Source organism: Protomyctophum parallelum, assembly GCF_964188405.1.
Source record: "Protomyctophum parallelum genome assembly, chromosome: 2".
In the NCBI taxonomy this organism is placed as follows: Eukaryota; Metazoa; Chordata; class Actinopteri; order Myctophiformes; family Myctophidae; genus Protomyctophum; species Protomyctophum parallelum.
The window spans coordinates 54,301,195-54,309,563 of NC_139699.1; positions in this window are offsets into that span (position 1 = coordinate 54,301,195).

Consider the following 8,369-nt stretch of genomic DNA (forward strand, 5'->3'; position numbering starts at 1 on the left):
GATTGATTGATTGATTGAGGTATTTATTAACAGTTTGCAGAATGGGTACATTTCACGTGAAAGCACAACTCTATAGCTTACAAAGACTGTTATTGTGGACGACACACTGATAAAGCATTACACTTGTTTACAACAGGGTCCACCTTTTTAAATTAATCAGAACATTTAGAGACATACAAATATACACTTCTATATAAAAACAGGAAATCATGAAAGGAGGTAAAAAGGGAAAAGAAACATATAGGCCTAAGGGGGAAAGAGGGGGGATTCCGATTTTACGGGGGCCAGTTTCGAATTGCAGCCGTCCGTATAGGTGCCCTTTGAGTCAAGGGATTCACATATCTGACTATCTGTTAGTAGGGTGTTCCACATTTTGGTGGCATATATAGGAGCGAAATTAATTTAGTCCCTTGTTTGTGCTTTTGTGCCGAATCTTGGCCAGTTAATAATAATAATAAAGCTTTATTTATATAGCACCTTTTAAGAACAAGTCACAAAGTGCTTAACAGAAAAATATAGAGAGAAAAACATGGATCAAAAAGGCATAGAATACAATAGAAGAGATTTGTCGATAGAACACAACAGAAAAAAAAATCACATGGGTAATGGGCTAAATACAGCTCTGTAAAAATGAGTCTCAGTTCATATGTTGCTCTGACCCCCCATGACAAAGCGCCAGCGCTCGCCCAGCAGTCTTCTGTCACCCAGGCGGATACGTGCTTCTCGCTCTCGGGGCGTCTTACTGGTAGGCCTATATTAGAGCTCCCGTGCGTTTAAACTTTAATAATATGTTGATGCCTATTTTAGAGAAACTATAGTAAAAAAAAATCGCAATTTAAAAAAAATTGCAGAGTGTGGTTGCCGCAGTGGCTTACATATGCCCCTCCCACTAGTATTGCCAGCCAATTACAATTTCAAGTCACGCCTTAGATCATGCGTAAGTAATTCGGAGGGGATTTAACCCCCGAAATTCATGTTTTTGCGACAAACGGTTACATTTCTCGCATTTGCGGATGAAAATGGAATTGCTTTTAGAACTTGGTTGATTGAACCACCCCGGACATGTGATTGAAATGTGGGATGGATTGGACATTCCGTTCGTGATTTGTGGCATTTTTTGTGATATAGGCCCCTCCTACTAACTTCGGAAGAGGATTACGGCCGAACGATACGCACTTTCAAAATTCTGCAGTTCAGTTTTAATTGGATGGGTCCAGAGATCACGTGTGCCGATTTCTGTGAGATTTGGACAAAATCTGTAGGAGGAAAAGCAAAAAGTGTGTTTTGGACAAAATTCAAAATGGCGGAAAATCTATCATGGCGGAAATGGGCGTGGCCTATATGGGGAGATGCGTCATGACCCAAGGAATCCAGGGAAAAAATATTTTTTATTTTACGACCTACGGTTCAAGAGTTATAAGCCAAAAGGTAAAGTGGGCTGTTATAGCGCCACCATGAGGCCGACCGATAAAATGTTAGGGTTAAATAATTTTAGGGATAATGTTGAATTATCCCTAAAAGTTTTGTAACTATAGTGATTACAGTCTCAGAGGAACAAATACTTGAATGTGAATTTTTGCCTTTTCCCATTCATGTCAATGGGGAAATTTAAAAATCACTTTCACCTAGAAACTACATTCACACTTTGTTATTCAGCTTACTGTGGAGACACATGCTGGAACTTTTTAGTATTGAGTTTGTGCTTGAAATGTACTGTAATTCGACAATCAATCAATCAATCACTGACCTTGAGCAGTATAAATGACCTTCATAAGATTAGTAAATGACCTTCACCAGTATATATGACCTTCACCAGTATATATGACCTTGACCAGTATAAATTACCTTGACCAGTATAAATGACCTTGACCAGTATGCGGTCCGTGACCATGGACTATAGCCTTTCTCTTTTCCGCGATTTTCACCTTTTTTTTTTCAAATCCTCCGAAATCGAAAAAAAACGACATACTATTGTATGACCTCCGAGACCATGGATTAATGACCTTGACATGTATAAATGACCTTCACCAGTATAAATGACCTTGATCAGTATAAATGACCTTCACCAGTATAAATGACCTTGATCAGTATAAATGACCTTGACCAGTATAAATTACCTTGACCAGTATAAATTACCTTGACCAGTATGCAGTCCGACACCATGGACTATAGCCCTTCACTTTTCCGCGATTTTCACCTTTTTTAAAATCCTCAACAATGATGAAGAATCGCGCACTATAGCGCGCCGCTCAATGACCTCTGAGACCATGGACCAATGAACCATGTAAATACAACACATTGAGCAGGGCACTGCAGGGAGTTGAACCCCGTTCAATGAACCATGTAAATACAACACATTGAGCAGGGCACTGCAGGGAGTTGAACCCCGTTCAATGAACCATGTAAATACAACACATTGAGCAGGGCACTGCAGGGAGTTGAACCCCGTTCAATGAACGATGTAAATACAACACATTGAGCAGGGCACTGCAGGGAGTTGAACCCCGTTCCGGTAAACCAGAAGTACGACACCAGTGCCTTAGGTTTTGTGTTGTCCTTTACAGGTCCTTTCGTTGAAATGTAACTTTTACATTTCAAACAGTAAAGTAATATATAAAGAAGAGAAACACAAAAGCACAAAAATAACATTTTCGAATTACCTTTGCTTTGATTTTTTAAACTTTCTCTTTTGCCGACCTCCCACATTTCATTCGATGATTAACAAAAAACAGTGTTGGATCTGTAAGGATCCATTTGGTTACACGTGCGTGCGTGTGTACATGCTTCGATAACCAGTGTTGGACCTGTAAGGGTCAATTTGGTTACATGTGTTACACTCTCAGAGTTAAAGACCTGTAAGGGTCTATTTGGTTACATGTGTTACACTCTCAGAATGACAGACCTGTAAGGGTCCATTTGGTTACATGTGTTACACTCTCAGACTTACAGACATGGACCAAATGGTCCATTTGGTTACACTAGACCTGTACGTGCCCGTCGGCCACCATATATACTCTCAGAGTTAGAGCTATAAGGGTCCATTTGGTTACATGTGTTACACTCTCAGAGTTACATTTGGTTAGCGTGTGCATGCACATGTGCGCCCGTGCGTGTGTAGGTGCATGTGTGTGTGTGTGCGTGTGTGCACGCTTCAATGACCACTGTTGGACCCCATGGGGATCAAAGACCTCAGGGAGCCACCCATAATTCACAACGATCACAGCGAACTCTGTTGCGTCACAACTGGTGGCCAACAGTCATAACCAACACCGCCGCCGACCCACAGGAGAATACCATCGCACAGTGGTATCAGACCAACCACAATCAGCCAGCCCTCAAACCAAACCCTTCGACCTAGAAGAACTCGAAACTGCAATGGGAAAGTTGAGCACCTGGGACCTAACGCAAAGACCTGGCTCGTGGGGATACTGAATAAATGCATGGCACAGAAAACCATCCCTTCTGTCTGGAGAAAGGCCAAAGTGGTTGCAATCCCCAAACCTGGCAAAGACCCATCATCACCAAAGAGCTACCGACCCATTTCCCTCCTCTGCATCACCTACAAGAGAGGCTGCTACTCCAACGCCTCATGCCACTCATAGACACCAAGCTGACTAAAGACCAAGCTGGTTTCCGTCCCGGCCGCTCCTGTGCTGGACAGAGCTCAACCTCACCCAACCTCTGGCTTGCTCAGCTCGCATTCTGAGCTGGCTGGCTTGCCAGAAAGGCTGGTTCTGTTGCTGCAAGGCAGGGCAGAGCAGACTGGGCCAGGCAGACAGAGAGCCAGGCCTCGAGAGAGGCCTGACTGAGCTGACTGAGCAAGGCTAGTATGGCTGCAGTGGCTGACTGCAAGGGCTGATATGCTCTGGCTTGGCAGCCTGACTTTCTACACTGGCTGACTGGCGGAGCTGACTGGCTGCGTTCGCTGACTGGGCAGGCTTGCTGGCTATCTGGCTTGCTGAGCTCCCTGAGGGAAGCTTTGGGATGGATCTCTAGGGGCATCGGCTTGTGTTGAGCCTTCCAACGGCGTCTACCTTGATCTCCGTCCTAAGAAAGAAAGACAGAAAAAGAAAGACACGCACAAACCCAACTATGCAGCTTCCACCTGAGGAACCGAGACGCGAAAAAAGAACTGAGCGTCACTTGGGATGGTCACAAACTCTCCAACCATACCCACCCCATGTATCTTGGAGTTACACTGGACAGGACCCTCTTCTTCAAAAAACACCTGGAGAACACAAAAGCCACGGTCAACACCCACAATAACATCCTGTGAAAACTAGTGAACTCCAAGAGGGGCGCAGACCCACAAACAATCCGTGCAACTGCCATGGCCCTGTCTTTCTCTACAGCAGAGTATGCCTGCTCAAGCTGGAGCCGATCACGTCACACCAAATTGGTCGACACAGCCCTAAATGACACCTGTCGCATCAACACGGGATGCGTCAAGACAACACCTGTCCCGTGCCTTTATGCACTAGCCGGCACCTCCCCCCGCACATCAGACAACTGTGTATCGCTCAAGATGAATGGAGAACACAGGAGATAGACAGTGAAGTTGGGAATGAACGAAGGAAAGTCTGGAATTAAATGATAGAGAACACCTCACACACACATAGTTTCCTTTCGTGGCTGTTTACATTCGAGGGTTGCCGGTCCTCTCGAACGGAACAGTTTAACGTCATGCCCAGGACGAAAAGATATAGAGAACACCAACATGACAAATAACAGCAGGAAGGCATGGGCCACAATCCACCGTCTTGGCAAAGACCACACCACCCATAATTCACAACGGTCACAGCAAACTCTATTGCATCACAACTGGTGTAGTTATTGGATGGAGCCCGCACACCACCAAAAAAAGAAAAACAACATACTATAGTATGCCCTCCGTGACCATGGACTTTAGCCTTTCGCTTTTCTGCGATTTAACCTTTTTTCAAATCCTCAACAATGATGAAGAATCGTGCACTATAGCGTGCCACTTAATGACCTTGACCAATATCAATGACCTTGAGCAGTATAAATTACCTTCAATAAGACTAGTAAATGACCTTGACCAGTATAAATGACCTTGACAAGTACAAATGACCTTGACCAGTATAAATGACCTTCACCAGTAGAAATGACCGTGACCAGTATATGACTGTGACCAGTATACATGACCTTCATGAGACTAGTAAATTACCTTGACCAGTATAAATGACCTTTATAAGACTAGTAAATGATCTTCACCAGTATAAATGACCTTGACCAGTATGCGGTCCGTGACCATGGACTATAGCCTTTTGCTTTTCCTTGATTTTCACCTTTAAAAAATCCTCAACAATGATGAAGAATCGCGCACTATAGCGCGCCGCTCAATGACCTGAGACCATGGACCAATGAATGAAATCCAACACATTGAGCAGGGCACTGCAGGGAGTTGAACCCCGTTCCGGTAAACCAGAAGTCCGACACCAGTGCCTTAGTTTTTGTGTTGTTGTTCATTTAAAGGTCCAGGTGTGCATACGCATGTGCGCCTGTGCGTGTGTAGGTGCATGTGTGCATGTGTGTGTGCACGCTTCAATGACCACTGTTGGACCCAATGGCGATCAAGGACCTCAGGGAGCCACCCATAATTCACAACGGTCACAGCAAACTCTGTTGCATCACAACTGGTGGCCAACAGTCGTAACCAACACCGCCGCCGACCCACAGGAGAATACCATCGCACAGTGGTATCAGACCAACCACAATCAGCCAGCCCTCAAACCAAACCATTCGACCTAGAAGAACTCGAAACCCGGAAAAGCAGCAGGGATTGATGACATACTGGCAAAAATTATACAGCACCTGGGACCTAACGCAAAGACCTGGCTCGTGGGGATACTGAATAAATGCATGGCACAGAAAACCATCCCTTCTGTCTGGAGAAAGGCCAAAGTGGTTGCAATCCCCAAACCTGGCAAAGACCCATCACCCCCAAAGAGCTACCGACCCATTTCCCTCCTCTGCATCACCTACAAGAGAGGCTGCTACTCCAACGCCTCATACCACTCATAGACACCAAGCTGACTAAAGACCAAGCTGGTTTCCGTCCCGTCCTGTGCTGGACAGAGCTCAACCTCACCCAACACATTGAGGATGGGTTTGAGGGAAAACAAATAACTGGAGCAGCATTCAGAGATCTCTCTGCTGCCTACGACACTGTCCAACACCGCACAATGGTCAGGAAAAGCCTCCTCAACAACAGGCGCTTCTATGTCCAGTTAAATGACCAGAGGAGTAAATGGAAAGCCCAAAAGAACGGCCTACCACAAGGTAGCCTGCTCGCCCCCTCCTTTTCAATATCTACACAAACGTCCAGCCACTACCCAAAGTAGTAGTACTGGAATGAAATGATAGAACACCTCACACACACATAGTTTCCTTTCGTGGCTGTTTACATTCGAGGGTCGCCGGTCCTCTCGAACGGAACAGTTTAACGTCATGCCCAGGACGAAAAGATATAGAGAACACCAACATGACAAATAACAGCAGGAAGGCATGGGCCACAATCCACCGTCTTGGCAAAGACCACACCACCCATAATTCACAACGGTCACAGCAAACTCTATTGCATCACAACTGGTGTAGTTATTGGATGGAGCCCGCACACCACCAAAAAAAGAAAAACAACATACTATAGTATGCCCTCCGTGACCATGGACTTTAGCCTTTCGCTTTTCTGCGATTTAACCTTTTTTCAAATCCTCAACAATGATGAAGAATCGTGCACTATAGCGTGCCACTTAATGACCTTGACCAATATCAATGACCTTGAGCAGTATAAATTACCTTCAATAAGACTAGTAAATTACCTTGACCAGTATAAATGACCTTGACAAGTACAAATGACCTTGACCAGTATAAATAACCTTCACCAGTAGAAATGACCGTGACCAGTATATGACTGACCAGTATACATGACCTTCATGAGACTAGTAAATGACCGTGACCAGTATAAATGACCTTTATAAGACTAGTAAATGATCTTCACCAGTATAAATGACCTTGACCAGTATGCGGTCCGTGACCATGGACTATAGCCTTTTGCTTTTCCTTGATTTTCACCTTTAAAAAATCCTCAACAATGATGAAGAATCGCGCACTATAGCGCGCCGCTCAATGACCTGAGACCATGGACCAATGAATGAAATACAACACATTGAGCAGGGCACTGCAGGGAGTTGAACCCCGTTCCGGTAAACTAGAAGTCCGACACCAGTGCCTTAGTTTTTGTGTTGTTGTTAATTTAAAGGTCCAGGTGTGCATACGCATGTGCGCCTGTGCGTGTGTAGGTGCATGTGTGCATGTGTGTGTGCACGCTTCAATGACCACTGTTGGACCCCATGGGGATCAAGGACCTCAGGGAGCCACCCATAATTCACAACGGTCACAGCGAACTCTGTTGCATCACAACTGGTGGCCAACAGTCGTAACCAACACCGCCGCCGACCCACAGGAGAATACCATCGCACAGTGGTATCAGACCAACCACAATCAGCCAGCCCTCAAACCAAACCCTTCGACCTAGAAGAACTCGAAACTGCAATGGGAAAGTTGAAACCCGGAAAAGCAGCAGGGATTGATGACATACTGGCAGAAATTATACAGCACCTGGAACCTAACGCAAAGACCTGGCTCGTGGGGATGCTGAACACATGCATGGCACAGAAAACCATCCCTTCTGTCTGGAGAAAGGCCAAAATGGTTGCAATCCCCAAACCTGGCAAAGACCCATCATCCTCAAAGAGCTACCGACCCATTTCCCTCCTCTGCATCACCTACAAGAGAGGCTGCTACTCCAACGCCTCATACCACTCATAGACACCAAGCTGACTAAAGACCAAGGTGGTTTCCGTCCCGTCCTGTGCTGGACAGAGCTCAACCTCACCCAACACATTGAGGATGGGTTTGAGGGAAAACAAATAACTGGAGCAGCAACTGGAGGGCGAAGCAAGCACGCAGGCAGCTTGTGCCTGCCTGCGTGCCTGCCTGCCTTCCTGCCTGCCTTCCTCATGTGGAAGCTGCATAGTTGACTTTGTGTGTGTCTTTCTTTTTCTGTCTGTCTTTCTTAGGATGAAGATCAAGGTAGACGCCGTTGGAAGGCTCAACACAAGCCGATGCCCCTAGAGATCCATCCCAAAGCTTCCCTCAGGGAGTCCAGCAAGCCAGCTAGCCAGCAAGCCCGCCCAGTCAGCCAACGCAGCCAGCCAGCTCCGTCAGTCAGCCAGTGTAGAAAGTCAGGCTGACAAGCCAGAGCATATCAGCCCTTGCAGTCCGCCATTGCAGCCATACCAGCCTTGCTCAGTCAGCTCAGCCAGGCCTCTCTCGAGGCCTGGCTC